At 40.3% G+C, this 19,652-nt stretch overlaps 1 long non-coding RNA gene across 1 annotated transcript in view; it reads left to right on the top strand.

Moving 5' to 3' along the window:
* Positions 1-7,420, top strand: part of LOC129626215 (uncharacterized) — a 124,749-nt gene extending 117,329 nt beyond the window's left edge. Inside the window, exon 3 of the long non-coding RNA XR_008701833.1 lies at positions 6,607-7,420. This is a non-coding gene — a long non-coding RNA (uncharacterized LOC129626215). The remainder of the gene's footprint in view (positions 1-6,606) is intronic.
* Positions 7,421-19,652: the final 12,232 nt, after the last annotated feature.

A 19,652-nucleotide genomic window follows, 5' to 3' on the forward strand; every position in this document is an offset into this window, starting at 1 on the left:
CTGGCAACATGCCTGGGTTTCTTAGGTCAAGTGTCAAGGGAAATAATAAGAAAGTGAAAGTGAAGTCGTTCAGTCGTGTTCAACTCTTTGTGACCCCATGGACACCAGGCTACTCCGTCCATGGGATTTTCTAGGCAAGAGTACTGGAGTGGGTTGCCATTTCCTTCTCCAGGGAATCTTCCCAACCCAGGGATTGAACCCAGGTCTCCTGCATTGTAGACAGACGCTTAACCGTCTGGGCCACCAGGGAAGTTGGACCAAATGAGCTATTTAACCAAGACTACACATCTTTAGTTGCTGGGCCAAGAGGAGGTTTCCTGTGTATCCAGTACCAGGTAGCCACTCCTTAAACAAGCAGAGTCCTGGCTGAAGGAGAGGGAGGAGTAAACACCTCGCTATTCTGAGAGCCAGAGGGTGGGGGACGGTCTTTGGAGGGGCCATGGGGAGAACAGGCAATGAAACAACTCTTGTTAAAAGCACTGGTTCCTGTAATACCCTTTCCCCACCCACCCATTCAGAACACTCCTCCTCATTCTTTGAAACCTAGGAAGGGTCACTCTTTTGTTCCACCTTTCACTCATTTTGTGCAGAGCTCTGAGCAGAAACAATCACACCCTGTTCTTTCTTGAGTTTATATCTATTTCTGCACATAATTCACTAAACTGTAATTATCTATTTGCATGATTGGGTCCCCTCCTGGACAGGGCATCTCTCAAGGATAATTTTAGACTTGTTTTTGTCTCAGTTTTCCCAATTTGGAGCACGGTGTCTGGTAGTAAGTGCTCAACAAATGTTTTGTTGACTGAATTGCTTTTAATATGCTAATTAATTAATTAATATTTATGAATGAATGTTGTCTCTCAAGTCTGCCCTTGCTTTAGGGAATTAATTGCATGAAATTGAAAGGGCAGAAGTTACAATTAGCAGCAAAGAATTAGAAGCGTCCATAGAAATACGGATGAATCGTAAAAATTAAAGTCTAGTGAAAGGAAGGAAGGGGAGCTATATAATTAATATCATTTCCATAAATTAAAAATATAGGCACACAAAATAACACTGCTCATTTTTCAAGAATACAAAAAAATATACATCAAGCACACTGAAATTTTTGATTATAGAAATAGAGTAACAGAAACAGGGTATAAGGAATTTTTAAAAGGGACGAAAATAAAATAAGAATGAGGCCTTAGCCAGATTGAAGAGGATGATGTACTTTGAATTTAGGAGAAGGGTTAACTTAACCATCTGCTTTGACTTCAAAATAACAAATAACAAATGGGATCAGCTTTAAAAAGGCTTAGGTTCCTATTCTAGCTCTTATTTGTTAGTGAATTGATATGGGGAAGTTACTTAAATCTCCCTGAACCTTAGTCTCCCTATTTATAAAATTGGAATATTATTATCGACTTTGAAAGGTTGCCTTAAAAATGTATATAGAACATTCGTCACAGAACAATGCCAGAAATATTCATATAAATGGATTCCTACACAGTCTCCCTGCCTGCATTTGCCTATGAGTTTTTCCAGTTCAAATCTACCTACTACCAAATCAGTCTTGCAAAGACATCATGCCCTTGCTCAAAACCTTTCTCTTATTCCCTGCTTCCTGTCTTACCTATGTCCCAGTTTACTAGGGATAGATGGTGGTGGTAAAGTCGAGTTGTTAGAAATGATTTAACTCTTGTCATCTGGTGCCTGCAGCCATAAAATTAAAAGATGCTTGCTCCTTAGAAGAAAAGCTATGACAAACCTAGACAGAGTATTTAAAAGCAGAGACATCACTTTGATGGTAAAAGTCTGTATAACCAAAGCCACATTTTTTTCCAGTAGTTACGTAAGGATGTGAGAGTTGGACCATAAAGAAGACTGAGTGCTAAAGAACTGATGCTTTTGAATTGTGGTGCTGGAGAAGACTCTTGAGAATCCCTTGGACAGCAAAAAGATCAAACCAGTCAATCCTAAAGGAAATCAACCCTGAATATTCATTGGAAGGACTGATGCTGAAGCTGAAGCTCAAACACTTTGGCCACCTGATGGAAAGAGCTGACTGGGAAAAAATCTTGATACTGGGAAAGATTGAGGGCAAGAGGAGAAGTGGGTAACAGAGGATGAGATGGTTGGATGGCATCACCGATTCAATAGACATGAGTTTGAGCAAGCTCTGAGAGATAGTGAAAGACCGGGAAGCCTGATGTGCTACAGTTCACGAGGTTGCAAAGAGTAAGACATGATTTAGCAACTGAAAAACAACAAAACAACCCATGAGTTTGATACAGCAAGTGATGAGGTGGCTGGCAGAGATGGTATGAGTGGACAGTAGAGGACTGACCTCCAACCATGGAGTTGCCCCTGGACACCCATCTCTCTTCTGTAAGTTAATGGGTGGCCTCTGCTGTCACCCACCGACCCACAACTCAATACTTAGCAACCCAAGCCTGCTCTATCAATTTCCTTTCATACCCTCAGCTCTTGACAAACTGATTTTTTTCACCATCTTCACTGCAGGAACTATGAGATTTCCTAGAGCTCTGACTTTACTGAAGATATTCCACAATTGAACTGTCTTATCTTCTGTCCCTTATTTCAATATTATCCATTCTTTAAGGACAAGATAAAACCCCAACTTCTGTTAAAAAAAAAAAACAAAACTTCCCTAGATGACCTCAATGTTTGAGTAACTTCTTCTTTCATGATTGTCACACTTATTTGGCACTATCTTCTGCCTTTTCACAGGTTTGTAATCTACTCAATCTGAATTATAGGTATATTGAGCATAGAGACATTTATTTTTATGGTATCTTTCATTGTGCCTAGTATATGGTAAACCATCAAAAACTACTGTTTAATGAAGAAACCACTTCAATACTTTAAAATAATGTCATGTTCAGGTGAGTTAACTAGGGATTAAAACTGCAACTCATTCAGTCATTCAGGAGAGGGTTAGCAGAGAAAATAACCATCAAATTTATGAGTCAATGGGAAGATTTGTTGTTGTTGTTTTTTAATTTTGAATTTCCCTCTTGTTTTCCTAATCCATAGAGGTTTATGGTGATACTATCTCCAGATAAGTCACCACTACAATGGGCCTTGGTCTGGCTGTTTGTAAAATGAAAATGTCTGATAAGAACTTTCTTCATTAAATTCTTACATAGAAACACAGTCAATAATACACTGATAAGATGTAACTGACATGACTGAAGTTGGGGAGAGGCTTGAACGCCCGTTTTCTTGTCCTTGTTCCACTCCACAGTCTCTTTGAAGATGAGTTTGAAAACGCCAGGATTCAGGATGAAACCATCCCAAAGAGGCTCAGACACCTACCAGTTGCCGACTTCATGAATGGGGAAACTGAACACCTTCTTGCTTCTTTCTTGCCACTTTCTATGATGCTGGTTTTCAGGTGATATAAATTACTTAGACTGTTCAAAGTGGTAGCAGCCTCACTGCCTTCTCAAGGTCCCATGTAGATTGAAAGAAATAACAGGTCAAAGTGTTTATCTTATCATAAAGGTGTAGTGACATTATTAATATTTAGGTGGCAATTGTTTTTACTATCTTTACTATTTTGCAACATTACTTAGAGATAGTTGCATTCGTTTTACTTAAAGAAGAGGAAATGAAAGCTTAAAGATGTTCAATAAGTACCACACATCAGGCTAATCATACATAATAGAACAGTGATTCTATTTGCAGGCTTTTCTTACACCAAAATTCATGATATTTTCACAAAGCCATGTTGCTTCAAGCTGAATTAAGAAAGGCTTCCTGAAAGGACAGATGACTTTAGAAAAAAGTGTTTAAAAATAACACAACCTATAGTGTCCTCCCTAATAACAACCTTGACTAACATCTCTTAAAAGCTTGGAGTCCATCTCATTGGACCCTTGATACACCCTAGGACACGGTCAGTGTTGGGGGTGAGGGGCTACAAGTCTTCCATGAGCTTGGGACGCAATAGAAAATGTCAGAGGAGAGCAAAGACCAACAGGTGGAATCTACCAGGAGCTAGGAGGACTACAGCTCCTATCATGAGTACCACAACTCCTGGGCTATTTTTCTGGTTCCTTCAATATTGGTCACCTCTCGGTGCTCAGTTACTTAGTCATGTCTTACTCTTTGCAACCTCATGGACTGTAGTCCATCAGGCACCTCAATCCATGGGATTCTCCAGGCAAGAAATACTGGGGTGGGTAGCCATTTCCTATTCCAGGGGATCTTCCTGATCCAGAGATTGAACTCGAGTCTCTAGCACTATAGGTGAATTCTTTACCACTGAGCCACAGGGGAGCCCTGGGCCACCTCTTAGGGTTCCACATAGTTCAGTAACTTTACTTCCAGGAAGCATTGGCACAAGAATTCAAACCCAGGATAGAGAGTCTGAAGCCTCTTCTATCAACCTCTGCTCTACTGTGGCAGTATCTGTGTCTTCCATCCAAGGGTTCATTCTTGGCCTCAATACTTCAAAAACAGACATGTATTCAAATATAATTCACAAAAGCCAGTTACATTTGGTAAACTGTTAGTAAAAACCAAGTAGCTAAGCCAAAACAGTTCAACAAAATTTGAACCTCGCATCAGGTGATTTCCATTGAAAGTGAAAGTGAAAGTCACTCAGTTGTATCCAGCTCTTTAGGACCCCATAGACTGCAGTCCATGTAATTCTCCAGGCCAGGATACTGGAGTAGGTAGTCTTTCCCTTCTCCAAGGGATCTTCCCAACCCAGGGATCAAATCCAGGTCTCCTGCATTGCAAGGAGATTCTTTACCAACTGAGCCACAAGCGAAGCCCAAGAATACTGGAACGGGTAGCCTATCCCTTCTCCAGTGGATCTTCCCAACTCAGGAATAGAACTAGGGTCTCCATTGCAGGCAGATTCTTTACCAACTGAGCTATCAGGAAAGCCCTAGAATTTCCATTAAATGTTCTGATTTAGTCTAAAATTAGTACAAAGTATACTTACAATTCACCACGTCTCAAATCTTGTGTTTCAATGAAGTAGGAGAAACAGGGAATGAAGAAATAAAATTATTACAGTCTTAAATCTCTAAAAATTTTCAACACTAGTTTTGTTTTAAACTTGGTTTTCATCTCATTCAAATTAGGGTAGGCACTGCAAATAAAATTTTAGAATGTAGACAGAAGGCCTGTGAAGCATAAATTATAGGTGTTTTCCCAACTGGTTTGTGTGAAGGATTTGCTAAGATCATAAAAATTTAATTCACTAAAACTCAATTCTTCTGAAAAATAAACTAACTTGGCTTAAAAAACCACATTCATTCACTTAAGGAATTTATACTGGGTGCCTTAGTATGTGCCAACCATTGTGCTTAGCACCAGAGGAGAAACAGAGTTATATTTAAGTGTGTGTGAATTGGTACACAATCTAGAAGTCTGGTTGGAGTTGTTTGAAAAAGAGGACAGAAAGTCCATCTATTATACTGGAAATGTCTGTAACCCAGTTGTAAACATTGAGTTTCCTCTGCCCCACATTGGTTGCATATATTTTACTTACAAAACAAGTATCCGGTATTGGTGGCTCAGAGTTTAAAGCATCTGCCTGCAGTGCAGGCGACCTGGGTTCGATCCCTGCATCAGGAAGATCCCCCGGAGAAGGAAATGGCAACCCACTCCGGTATTCTTGCCTGGAGAATCCCATGGACGGAGGAGCCTGGCGGGCTACAGTCCACAGGTTCACAAAGAGTCGGACACGACTGAGCAACTTCCTTTAATAGAGATTAGGGGCAGGAGAAGAATGGAACGACAGAGGATGAGATGGCTGGATGGCATCACCGACTCGATGGACGTGAGTTTGAGTGAACTCCGGGAGTTGGTGATGGACAGGGAGGCCTGGCGTACTGCAATTCATGGGATCGCAAAGAGTCAGACACGACTGAGCGACTAAACTGAACTGAACTGAAAGATACAGTGATGAATAATCTGTAATCCCTGCCCTCAAGAAGTTGACAGTCTTGTAATTACTTTGATAACCAATTGGTTTTGAAGAAAGGGGGCGATCTCTCTGTCTTCTTGGCAAAGCAAGAATAGAAAGCTCTGAAAAGTGAAATTAGGGTACCAAAGAACCAGGCATCCTTTCTACATTCTGTTGTAGAAAGAGGATGATGTTTTGTTTTGACTTTTTTTTTAAATGGCAATTGACTTTTAAGAGACAAGCTCACGCAGAAGCACAATAGACTTCAGGGAGCCAAATCCAGTACCTGGTCAAGAACTGACTGTGTCTTGGACAGATGATCTGAGCCAGGAGAATATGTAAGAATGGCCTCCTAATCTGGACAAAACTAGATACTTATCTATACTCTATGGCTACGTGTTCTTATCCACAAGAAAATGCTACTCCTATCTGGTTAGAAAAACTGCTGAGTCCAGCCTCCCTCAAAAGAGGTTCAGAGATGGAAGACTGAACCTCAGAAGCAACCTGCCTCCCCAAGCCTGCTGTCCCCACCTCAAGCAGAGCCCAGCAGCCCTAGCCCCATTCTCAGCAGCCAAAGGCAAAGCTAAGTCACTGAGAGGACTGTCATCATAGGCAGTAACTGCAACAACCAATTTAGCCCCTTAATGACTGTCCTCCTGCACTTTTTCCCTCTGCAGAATAGAGATGGAATAAGAAGCACATCGGAGATGAGGTAAGTGAGAAATTGACGTCGTAAACTTGGACTTTAAGACTGTACTTTGTATAACATTTAAGCTTTGGCATTAGAGATTGTCTATCTATTCATAATGTAAAAATAGGACACCAGTAAACCTTTTAAAAATCTGGATCAGAAACTGTTTCGTGCATTGGCAGATTTGAAATAGAATCTACAACAAAGGGCTTTTCTAAAAACCCATGAATCACATAGAAAAGAATCTCATAGAACCATACAAACCCAAGGTATGGATAATCCCTTAGGCTGTAACAGCCAAAATTGATTATGGATTCTCCTGGGAATTCTCTGTTTGGGAACACCCACAGTATTGGTGAGTCTGCCCTCGGGCTAAGGGTTATTCCTTCTTCAGTATCCCCCAACATCATCCTTGATAGTATCTGCTTGTGTAAGCAGTTTAACTTGCAAATAGGATTCTATGCTTGCCTCCAAGAGATAGGATAGGGTAATATCAACCAAGATAAAAAGTTTAATTTGAACAAGGAAACACATGAGAGAATCTAGTTTTTCAAAACAGAAAAACAAATGATAGTAAAGGAAGCTTCTCTTCTCCCTCACTTTTCTCAAAAACTTGAACTTCTGGCATGATCGTAGGCATTCTTTCAATTCTCAACCCCCACATTCTCTGTTCCCAGCTTTTCCTTTTCCCCTTAATGTCCTATTCTCCTCATTTAAAGCCAAATGTAGAATGAGCCTCCAAAATCATATTTTTTTAAGAGAAATAAAATATCGAGGGTACATGCAAAAAAAAAAAAAAACCCTACATTTTTAAAATTATACATCTGAGGTATAATTTAGTACTTGCTTGAAGTCATATAGCAAATAAATCAGAAAACCTAGGGACTTTCTGGGAAGATTATAGTCATGTAGACCTCAACCCTACATGTAGAATAATAACGAGATGGGGCTTCTCTAGTAAATACATATTAAAAATCATCATCACATTTCCATCCTCAGAGATCTCAGAGTGGTAAGTGCTATGGAGAAAATAAAATAAGATGAGGAAGGAGACTGCTGAGTTAAGGAGGGTGCCTCTTTTCATAGAGGGGGCGATCCTCATTAAGTCACAGTATATCTGCCTCCTGCCTCAAGACACAGCCCCCTTTCATCTTTGCTTTTTTTATTCCTGGCCGCCCCACACAGCATGTGGGATCTTAGTTTCCCAACCAGGGACTGAACCCATGCCCCCTGCAGTGGAAGCTCAGAGTCTTAACCACTGGATTGCTAGGGAAGTCCTGGCTGTCTGCCTTAAGACCATTTGTGGTCTTTTATCTTTGACCTCCTCTGCTTCTCTGATCACCAAACTTTGAACATCCATCAGCATCAAAAATAGCAGCTGTGCACTCAGTAAAGTATCCATGAATGCTGTGGGTACAAAAAAATTCCTTCAGCAGACTGTGTTGAATTTAGCTTGATTTTTAGTCAAATATAAAAAAGAATGTGTGCAGGCTTTATGCTTATACAAAACTAGTAAGCACTGGCCTACTCGTATTCTCTCAAGAGTCCATCACAGGTGATTCTCCAAAACTAATATGAAAAGAGAATTACAGCTGGGGGTTCAGATAACTTACTGAGAATGTCTACAGTAGTTGACATCTGTTAAACTAATTCACCTGTAGGATAAAACTAAAATGTTTCCTGGGCATCTACCCTCTTTTTAAAAGACCTTGATTTCCTTTTTTAAATTGCAGAGTAAATGTTTTCTTTGGTACAGCCTGCAAAAGGCCTTTGTGACTTGGTGCTAGCTATGTCACCAACTACTCCCACGCTCTCCCTTAGGCACTCCCTCCAGCCATCCTGACCCCTCTGTGGCTCCCACTCTGGGCTTTTGCACATGCTGCCTCTCTGGTTGGACCCCTCTCCCCTTGCACCCACCCAGGCTATAGCCTCCTGCCCAGGTCTACTATCAGCTTATCAGAGAAACTCATGCTGACTTCCACATCTGAAATAAACACCCTATCACTCTCTATGGATCCCCTACCACCTGCCTTATTTTTCTTAGTACCTTTTATCACCAATGCATTGGATTGTTTCCATAACGGTCCACAGTGAGTCACAGCTCCCTGTACCCATCCTCTATGGATCTGTCTCTCTGAGCTTGGCTCTGAACCTATGGAACATGAGCATTTATGATGCACAGGATAAATGATTGCTCTTGGGGGGGCTTGTTCCTATGGAACCCTAAGACCCCGTGGATGGAGGGGTCAGGCCAGCCCAGCTCTGCCAACTGAGCCCCAACAGATCCTTCAGTTCAAAGCAGTCCCACGAGCACGCCCAGGGGAGGCCAGCAGAAGAACCGGAAGCTCACCCACAGAATTGTGGGGATAATAAACCATTGTGGTTTTAAGTCACTCAGTTCAGGGTGTTTTTAAAAATTTTTTATTTTATATTGAAGCATAGTTTATTAACAATGTTCTGTTAGTTTCAGGCATACAGCAAAGTGATTCAGTTATACATATAGATGGATCTATTCTTTTTCAAATATTTTGTCCCATTTAGGTTATGACAGAATATTGAGTGGAGTTTCCTGTGCTATACAGTAGGCCCTTGTTGGTTATCTATTTTAAATATAGCAGAGTGTACATGGCTAACTATCCCTAACTATCCCTCCCCACCTCACCCTTTCCCTCTGGTAACCAGAAGTTGGGTCTCTAAGTTTGTGAGTCTGTTTTGTAAATAAGTTCATTTGTGTCTGGTTTTTTTTAGAATCCAGTTTTTTATACATCAAAATATAACCAGTTCAGCCCCGACGGCATAATCTTTCTCCTACTGTGATCTTCCCACTGGGATGTACCCTCCCTGTACAGGGAGGAGACAGAGCGAGCTCTGGTGGAGGAGCCTCAGTGAGGACAGGAGCGGCATCTGAGAAGGTGACCACGCCAGAAGGGGCGGGTCAGAAATGTCTTGTGACGTTTCAGTTCGCTCACAAGTCCACGACCACGACCCAAAGCACCAGTGTTTTCAGGTCCTGTCTTCCCACTGGATCAGAATCCCCTCGAGCCAAAGCTTGGCTCACTGCACCACTTGTTTAGGAACAGAGCCATTGACCAGCTTCTAGACCCAAGTATGAAGAACAATATACCTTTTCAGAAGCAGCTATCATCTGTGGGGTATAATTACAGCTATAAACCCACCATTCCTCCCACTGCATTCAAAAGACGACTTCTCTACACCCTCGCAGCCTCGAGTTCAGTCTATTGAGAATGGGGACGCAGATTAAGAGGCCAGGACTAACACCCTGTCCCTTGCTGGGAGACCAAGATTGGAGAACCAACAGGCTAGGCTGGTTTGAGGTTTTAAATAGAGGGTTAAATTGAGCCTGCAAGTGAGCAAAATCAGAGCAGACAGGGGACGGAGGATGTCACTTGTTTTCTGGGCTGCTACCCACAGGGACAGCCTAGTGTCAGGGAAGGCAAATCTGAGCATGGGGCCGGGCTAGCTTGGGAGCTCCAAGGAGCCTGACCCATGGGTCGCATACGCGGGGGTAAGTTCATCCAGCTGTCTGGATGGCAGTTTCCTTACCTGTAACCTGAGGAAATTGTTCTAGATGAGCTCTTAGGCCTTTTTAAGCTTTGACTGCTGGGGGCATAAATCAGTAATACAGAAGTAAGCCCTTCTACTCCACCCAAAGAGGTGAACCATGAAATCACTATTTTCACCAATTGTTATGCACAAATTAATAGTCCTATGTGGCAAAATTGTCTTTATGAAACTGCTCCCTAGAGGTTGTATTATGCTGATTCTAAAGCAAACATCCAGCATTGATTCATCCTGCTCAGATGCACTGAACACTATGGGTGTCAGTGTATGCAGGCACCCAGGCTGGCTGGGAGGGAAGAAGAGCCCCTCCATGAAACAGTGGCCATGTAATAAAGGATGTTGAATTCCTGATGGCTTCAAAGTAGGAAGTTGCCCCTCAGTGTGGTTCAGAGGATCATTCCGGGGTCACAGCTATTGGAAGGGGAAGAAGCAGGTGGAGAGATGTCAGAAGAGGCTGACTACAATAGTGTGAATGAAGGATGAGAAGATGACCGTCTGTAATGCAAGCTGACAGCTGTAACAAAGTGACCAGGTCATAGCTCAATGCTAGAAACATTGCTCCAGGCAGTGGGTCAGCTCCATACAGTCATTCAGAGACCCAGGTTCACATCTGCGGCTCCTCCATCCCAAGGACCTCACCATCAGCAGCATTCAGCCAGCAGACGATGAAGACCTCAAAGGGTCTTAGTGGCCAAGCCTGGAAGGTATGTGTGCCATTTCCTTTCTCTGTCCTTTTCTGTGGACACGCCTGGAGTGTAAGAAACCTATGTGTTTCTTGAAGTGCCCAAGAAGAAGGAAATAATGGATTTTGGAGAACCGTTGGAAGTTTCTGCCAACAGAGCTGTGAAGGTAACAAAGAAGATAAATACGGGGGGACGGGATTAGGAGATATTCTGGAGGAATCCTCACTGAGTGTGGTGTCAGTTTGGAAGGAAACTAAGAAATGAAAGAAAGAAGTTGGCTGGTGATCCTGATGTTCTAGCTTGGAACACTGAAATTTAAAGTACTGGCAATAAATATATTAGCGATTTTAAAAGCTGGCAATCTTAGAGAATAGAATGGTAGTTGCCAGGGTCTGGATGGAAGAGGAAGTTATGATTTTTCAATGAGAATAAGGTTTCTGCTATGCCGGATGAAGTTCTTGAGATCTGCAAGACAGTACCTGATGTACAACTGTGTACAGGTAACACAGCAACTATAGTTAGTGATGTGGAATTGTATTTTTTAGTATACTTTTTATTTGGCTGTGCCTTGAGGCTTGCAGGATCTCAGTTCCCCGAACAAGGATTGAATGTGGGACACTAAAGTGGAAGCACAGAATCCTAACCGCTAGGCCACCAGGGAATTCCCTGCAATTACAATATTTTTAAATGTTAAGAGGACAGGTCACAGGTGTTCTTACCAAACACACACAAACATACACAAAAAAGAACACAAGGGAAATCTGAAGGTAATGGGTATGTTTTGTTGTTGCTGTTCAGTCGCTAATTGTATCCGACTCTTTGAACTGTAGCACGCCAGGTTTCTCTGTCCTTCACTGTCCTCTGAGTTTGCTTAAACTCATGTCCTTTGAATCAGTGATGCCATCCAACCATCTCATCCTCTGTTATCCCCTTCTGCTCTTGCACTCTATCTTTCCCAGAATTAGGGTCTTTTCCAATGAGTCAGCTCTTCATATCAGGTGGCCAAAGTATTAGAGCTCCAGCTTCAGCATCAGCCCTTCCAAAGAATACTCAGTGTTGATTTCCTTTAGGATTGACATTTGATATCCTTGCTGTCCAAGGGACTTGCGAGAATCTTCTCCAGCACCACAGTTTGAAAGTGTCAGTTCTTCAGCACTCAGCCTTCTTTATGGTCCAGCTCTCACGTACATGACTACTGGAAAAACCATAGCTTTGACTATACTGACCTTTGTCAGCAAAACTACCTAAATGTCCATCCAGAAGATGCTCTATAATACATTATAACACAGCCCTGTAAGTGACAACTGTTGAAACTTGCAAGATTGACCTAGTATGTGGATTGACATGAAAAGGTGTCTGAATTGTATCGTCACCTTCAAGAAACAAATTGCAGAATGATATCTAAATCTGTGTTTTGGAATAAAAATATATGTATGCATATTCATTGAAGAAAAACCTCCAAAAGAATATAGCAGTTTAAAGCAGTAAGTGACTATTTTGAGAGTTATATATTATTTAAATTCCTTTCTACACAGTGTCTTGTCTTCACTTGGGTAATCAAAAAAATATATGAGTTGAGAGGTTTTATTACTTATTTATGTGTTTATTTCTTAGACTCTATAAACCATGCCTGTTTAGGATTAGGGGAAGGGCAGGATGTGAGTGTGTGCATATGTGGACATGTGTGTTATTTTTGTTGTTTCTTTGCAACACTTTGTAACATCAGCAGTTTTCCCATTTTAGAAACAGAAGACAGGCTCAGGGAAGCACATGTGTTCCCCAAGGTCACAAACATCTGAAGGTCTTGACTTGGGTTTCACTGAAACCACAGGGAGGCCTTCTGCCAACCTTCCTCTGGGCACGTGTCACAGATAGATGCTGGGGTCATGGTGGGACAGGAGGCCGCAGACTGAGCAGGGTGAGAATGGCCAAAAGCAAAATAAGGAGGGCCATGTCTTTCCCCAAGGCCACGTGGTAAAGTGAAGTGAAAGTCACTCAGTCGTGTCCGACTCTCTGCAACCCCATGGACTATTTGCCAGTCCATGGAATTCTCTAGCACAGAATATTCCCAACGCAGGGATCAGAGCCAGGTCTCCCGCACTGCAGGCAGACTCCTTACCAGCTGAACCACAAGGGAAGCCCAGGCCACGTGGAGTGTCAGATAAAACACTCCTTTGTGTGTTTTCACTTTGCCCAGTTCCTCTTATCTCCCTCCCAGCCCTTCTTGCTCCTTCCTTCTCTTTTCAATTCTCCTTTTTTTTCTTCCTCTGCCTGCCAACAGAAGAAATAAGACTTATCATCAGATGACAGAGAAGAGACATCAGTCAGTCAGTTCAGTTGCTCTGAAAAAAACAAAACAACAAATAGTCGTGTCCGACTCTTTGTGACCCCATGGACTGCAGCATACCAGGCTTCCCTGTCCATCACCAACTCCCTGAGCCTTCTCAAACTTGTGTCTATCGAGTCAGTGATGCTATCCAATCATCTCATCCTCTGTCGTCCCCTTCTCCCGCCTTCAATCTTTCCCAGCATCAGGGTCTTTTCCAATGAATCGGTTCTTCATATCAGGTGGCCAAAGTATTGGAGTTTCAGCTTCAGCATCAGTCCTTTCAATGAATATTCAGGACTGATTTCCTTTAGGATGGACTGGTTGGATCTTCTGCCAGTCCAAGGGACTCTCAAGAGTCTTTACCAACACCACAGTTCAAAAACATCAATTCTTTTTTTTTTTTTTAATTTTATTTTATATTTAAACTTTACATAATTGTATTAGTTTTGCCAAATATAAACATGAATCCGCCACAGGTATACATGTGTTCCCCATCCTGAACCCTCCTCCTCCTCCCTCCCCATACCATCCCTCTGGGTCGTCCCAGTGGACCAGCCCCAAGCATCCAGTATCGTGCATCGAACCTGGACTGGCAACTCGTTTCATACATGATATTTTACATGTTTCAATGCCATTCTCCCAAATCTTCCCACCCTCTCCCTCTCCCACAGAGTCCATAAGACTGTTCTATACATCAGTGTCTCTTTTGCTATCTCGTACATGGGGTTATTGTTACCATCTTTCTAAATTCCATATATATGCGTTAGTATACTGTATTGGTATTTTTCTTTCTGGCTTACTTCATTCTGTATAATAGGCTCCAGTTTCATCCACCTCATTAGAACTGATTCAAATGTATTCTTTTTAATGGCTGAGTAATACTCCATTGTGTATATGTACCACCGCTTTCTTATCCATTCATCTGCTGATGGACATGTACGTTGCTTCCATGTCCTGGCTATTATAAACAGTGCTGTGATGAACATTGGGGTACACGTGTCTCTTTCCCTTCTGGTTTCCTCAGTGTGTATGCCCAGCAGTGGGATTTCTGGATCATAAGGCAGTTCTATTTCCAGTTTTTTAAGGAATCTCCACACTGTTCTCCATAGTGGCTGTACTAGTTTGCATTCCCACCAACAGTGTAAGAGGGTTCCCTTTTCTCCACACCCTCTCCAGCATTTATTACTTGTAGACTTTTGGATCACAGCCATTCTGACTGGTGTGAAATGGTACCTCATAGTGGTTTTGATTTGCATTTCTCTGATAATGAGTGATGTTGAGCATCTTTTCATGTGTTTGTTAGCCATCTGTATGTCTTCTTTGGAGAAATGTCTATTTAGTTCTTTGGCCCATTTTTTGATTGGGTCATTTATTTTTCTGGAGTTGAGCTGTAGGAGTTGCTTGTATATTCTCGAGATTAGTTGTTTGTCAGTTGCTTCATTTGCTATTATCTTCTCCCATTCTGAAGGCTGTCTTTTCACCTTGCTAATAGTTTCCTTTGATGTGCAGAAGCTTTTAAGGTTAATTAGGTCCCATTTGTTTATTTTTGCTTTTATTTCCAATATTCTGGGAGGTGGGTCATAGAGGATCCTGCTGTGATGTATGTCAGAGAGTGTTTTGCCTATGTTCTCCTCTAGGAGTTTTATAGTTTCTGGTCTTACGTTTAGATCTTTAATCCATTTTGAGTTTATTTTTGTGTATGGCGTTAGAAAGTGTTCTAGTTTCATTCTTTTACAGGTGGTTGACCAAATTTCCCAGCACCACTTGTTAAAGAGATTGTCTTTAATCCATTGTATATTCTTGCCTCCTTTGTCAAAGATAAGGTGTCCATATGTGCGTGGATTTATCTCTGGGCTTTCTATTTTGTTCCATTGATCTATAGTTCTGTCTTTGTGCCAGTACCATACTGTCTTGATAACTGTGGCTTTGTAGTAGAGCCTGAAGTCAGGTAGGTTGATTCCTCCAGTTCCATTCTTCTTTCTCAAGATCGCTTTGGCTATTCGAGGTTTTTTGTATTTCCATACAAATTGTGAAATTATTTGTTCTAGCTCTGTGAAGAATACTGTTGGTAGCTTGAAAGGGATTGCATTGAATCTATAAATTGCTTTGGGTAGTATACTCATTTTCACTATATTGATTCTTCCAATCCATGAACATGGTATATTTCTCCATCTGTTAGTGTCCTCTTTGATTTCTTTCACCAGTGTTTTATAGTTTTCTATATGTAGGTCTTTAGTTTCTTTAGGTAGATATATTCCTAAGTATTTTATTCTTTCCGTTGCAATGGTGAATGGAATTGTTTCCTTAATTTCTCTTTCTGTTTTCTCATTATTAGTGTATAGGAATGCAAGGGATTTCTGGGTGTTGATTTTATATCCTGCATCTTTACTATAGTCATTGATTAGTTCTAGTAATTTTCTGGTGGAGTCTTTAGGGTTTTCTATGTAGAGGATCATGTCATCTGCAAATAGTGAGAGCTTTACTTCTTCTTTTCCAATTTGGATTCCTTTTATTTCTTTTTCTGCTCTGATTGCTGTGGCCAAAACTTCCAAAACTATGTTGAATAATAATGGTGAAAGTGGGCACCCTTGTCTTGTTCCTGACTTTAGAGGAAATGCTTTCAATTTTTCACCATTGAGGATAATGTTTGCTGTGGGTTTGTCATATATAGCTTTGATTATGTTGAGGTATGTTCCTTCTATTCCTGCTTTCTGGAGAGTTTTTATCATAAATGGATCAACTAAACAGAAAATTAACAAGGAAACACAAACTTTAAACGATACAATAGACCAGTTAGACCTAATTGATATCTATAGGACATTTCATCCCAAAACAATGAATTTCACCTTTTTCTCAAGTGCACATGGAACCTTCTCCAGGATAGATCACATCCTGGGCCATAAAGCTAGCCTTGGTAAATTCAAAAAAATAGAAATCATTCCAAGCATCTTTTCTGACCACAATGCAGTAAGATTAGATCTCAATTACAGGAGAAAAACTATTAAAAATTCCAACATATGGAGGCTGAACAACACGCTGCTGAATAACCAACAAATCACAGAAGAAATCAAAAAAGAAATCAAAATTTGCATAGAAACGAATGAAAATGAAAACACAACAACCCAAAACCTGTGGGACACGGTAAAAGCAGTCCTAAGGGGAAAGTTCATAGCAATACAGGCACACCTCAAGAAACAAGAAAAAAGTCAAATAAATAACCTAACTCTACACCTATAGCAACTAGAAAAGGAAGAAATGAAGAACCCCAGGGTTAGTAGAAGGAAAGAAATCTTAAAACTTAGAGCAGAAATAAATGCAAAAGAAACAAAAGAGATCATAGCAAAAATCAACAAAACCAAAAGCTGGTTTTTTGAAAGGATAAATAAAATTGACAAACCATTAGCCAGACTCATCAAGAAACAAAGGGAGAAAAATCAAATCAATAAAATTAGAAATGAAAATGGAGAGATCACAACAGACAACACAGAAATACAAAGGATCATAAGAGAGTACTATCAACAGTTATATGCCAATAAAATGGACAACGTGGAAGAAATGGACAAATTCTTAGAAAAGTACAACTTTCCAAAACTCGACCAGGAAGAAATAGAAAATCTTAACAGACCCATCACAAGCACGGAAATTGAAACTGTAATCAAAAATCTTCCAGCAAACAAAAGCCCAGGTCCAGATGGCTTCATAGCTGAATTCTACCAAAAATTTAGAGAAGAGCTAACACCTATCCTGCTCAAACTCTTCCAGAAAATTGCAGAGGATGGTAAACTTCCAAACTCATTCTATGAGGCCACCATCACCCTAATACCAAAACCTGACAAAGATCCCACAAAAAAAGAAAACTACAGGCCAATATCACTGATGAACATAGATGCAAAAATCCTTAACAAAATTCTAGCAATCAGAATCCAACAACACATTAAAAAGATCATACACCATGACCAAGTGGGCTTTATCCCAGGGATGCAAGGATTCTTCAATATCCGCAAATCAATCAATGTAATACACCACCTTAACAAATTGAAAAATAAAAACCATATGATTATCTCAATAGATGCAGAGAAAGCCTTTGACAAAAACATCAATTCTTCAGTGCTCAGCTTTCTTTGTAGTCCAACTTTCACATCCATACATGACTACTGGAAAAACCATAGCTTTGACTAGAAGGACCTTTGTTGGCAAAGTAATGACTCTGCTTTTTAATATGCTGTCTAGGTTGGTCATAGCTTTTCTTCCAAGAGCAAGCATCTTTTAATTTCATGGCTGCAGTCACCATCTGCAGTGATTTGGGAGCCCCCCCCCAAAATAAAGCCTCTCACTATTTCCATTGTTTCCCCATCTATTTGCCATGAAGTGATGGGACCGGATGCCATGATCTTAGTTTTCTGAATGTTGAGTTTTAAGCCAACTTTTTCACTCTCCTCTTTCACTTTCATCAAGAGGCTCTTTAGTTCTTCTTCCCTTTCTGCCATAAGGGTGGTATCCTCTGCGTATCTGAGGTTATTGATATTTCTCCTGGCAATCTTGATTCCAGCTTGTGCTTCATCCAGCCTGGCATTTCACATGATGTACTCTGCATATAAGTTAAGTAAGCAGGATGACAATATACAGCCTTGACGTAAAAATCAGCAAAATTTTCCTCCATTTTGGTAATTTGCAAATGTTATTGTAGGATTTTTTGTTTTGGTTTAGTTTGCTTTTGTTTCTAGTCATAAGCCCTTGAGAGACAAAAGTGATACAATTTTGAGTATTTGGTACCTCATCTCCCATTGGGACACAATCATGCCCATATAACTCTACTATGAAGCTCTGGATCACAGGATATTTGAGAAATAAATAAGTGGCAATTGTTGAGTTTTAAAATTATATGTTAGCACTATCAATTAATTTATGGTTTTCTATCCTTTTATATCAATCCAATCATCTTTTGAAATAGCAACCCACTCCAGTGTTGTTGCCTGGAGAATCCCAGGGACGGGGAGCCTGCTGGGCTGCCGTTCATGGGGTTGCACAGAGTTGGACACGACTGAAGTGACTTAGCATAGCATAGCAATCATCTTTCACAAATGTGCTGAGTGAAATGAATAATAAGGGTATGTGTTTGTTATAAATATTTGGTCTTATTTTTGATGACTCATAAAAGGGTCCATATTCAAGAATACAAAAGGCATTTTATGTATTAAAATACTTCATACAGAGTGAACCTAAAACATAAAGTATCACATATATTTGTTTAAGCTCACAGAAGCATGTAATAAGACAATCCATGAGCTACCCTTGAAAGCTGTTTCTTAGCTTTATAGTTACTACAGAGAGAGAGAGAGAGGGAGAGATTTGGCTTAGCAAATAACCAGTAATGTTGCAACTTTGTCCCTGTTGCTTTACTTGTAAAAATTAAATTTAAATATATATATTTAAGTAAGAGGGTGCTTTTTTACATTTAATGAACAATATCACTTTTCACTTTCATGCATTGGAGAAGGAAATGGCAACCCACTCCAGTGTTCTTGCCTGGAGAATCCCAGGGATGGGGGAGCCTGGTGGGCTGCCATCTATGGGGTCGCACAGAGTTGGACCCGACTGATGCGACTTAGCAGCAGCAGCAGCAGCAGCAGTTTGTTATAAAGATAAACATTAGCATGCAGATGGTGAGACTTCGCTTCTAAATAAAGTTGGCAATAATTGCTGAAGATGGTTTATTAGGTTCTTTTTTAACAAAAGAAAATACTAAGTTCAGTGTGTATAGGATATGTCTGCATCATGCATGTTTACTTAAAGCATAGGAATGCAGACTGCTTCGAAGTTATTGCAGTGTGTTTGATAAGAAGAAAGAAGGTACATTTGATAAGAAGAAAGAAGGTACAATAGTTTAATCTATAATCCATATACTAGGTTTTAAAAAAAATATTATCATGTGTGAATACCTTAAATGGCTATCATTTCTAGGAATCTTCTTCAGCTTTCTCTGTCCTCAAGAAAATCAAATAAATTAGACTAGACCAACCATTAATTGGTTGCCAAGATTCGTTTTTGTAAAAACCATTTTGGAGTTGTAGGCGTTCATGAAAAGACTAATTGCAACGTGGTTTAAATTCTTATTATAATGATTTAATTGTTCAAAAACAATTTTCCCTTAAGAGTATTTTTTCCAAGTCATTTATTTCACTTTACCAAATGACCTTTTAAGAAGTTCTATAATCAAGCCAAGATAAAGAACATACAGATACATTGGCACTCCTAGCTATCTTTTCTTCTCACTATCTCTTCCTTTCTTTATGAAAATCATGCATCTCATTATTAAAATACTTCAAATAACATAAAAACCTATGAAGTTACAAACAAAAGCTCCCTTTTAATTCCATCAGGCTAGTTTAGAAAAACAAAAACAACATTTTAAAATAGCATGCTAAACATTTAATATGA

This window comes from Bubalus kerabau, chromosome 13 (assembly GCF_029407905.1).
Source record: "Bubalus kerabau isolate K-KA32 ecotype Philippines breed swamp buffalo chromosome 13, PCC_UOA_SB_1v2, whole genome shotgun sequence".
In the NCBI taxonomy this organism is placed as follows: Eukaryota; Metazoa; Chordata; class Mammalia; order Artiodactyla; family Bovidae; genus Bubalus; species Bubalus kerabau.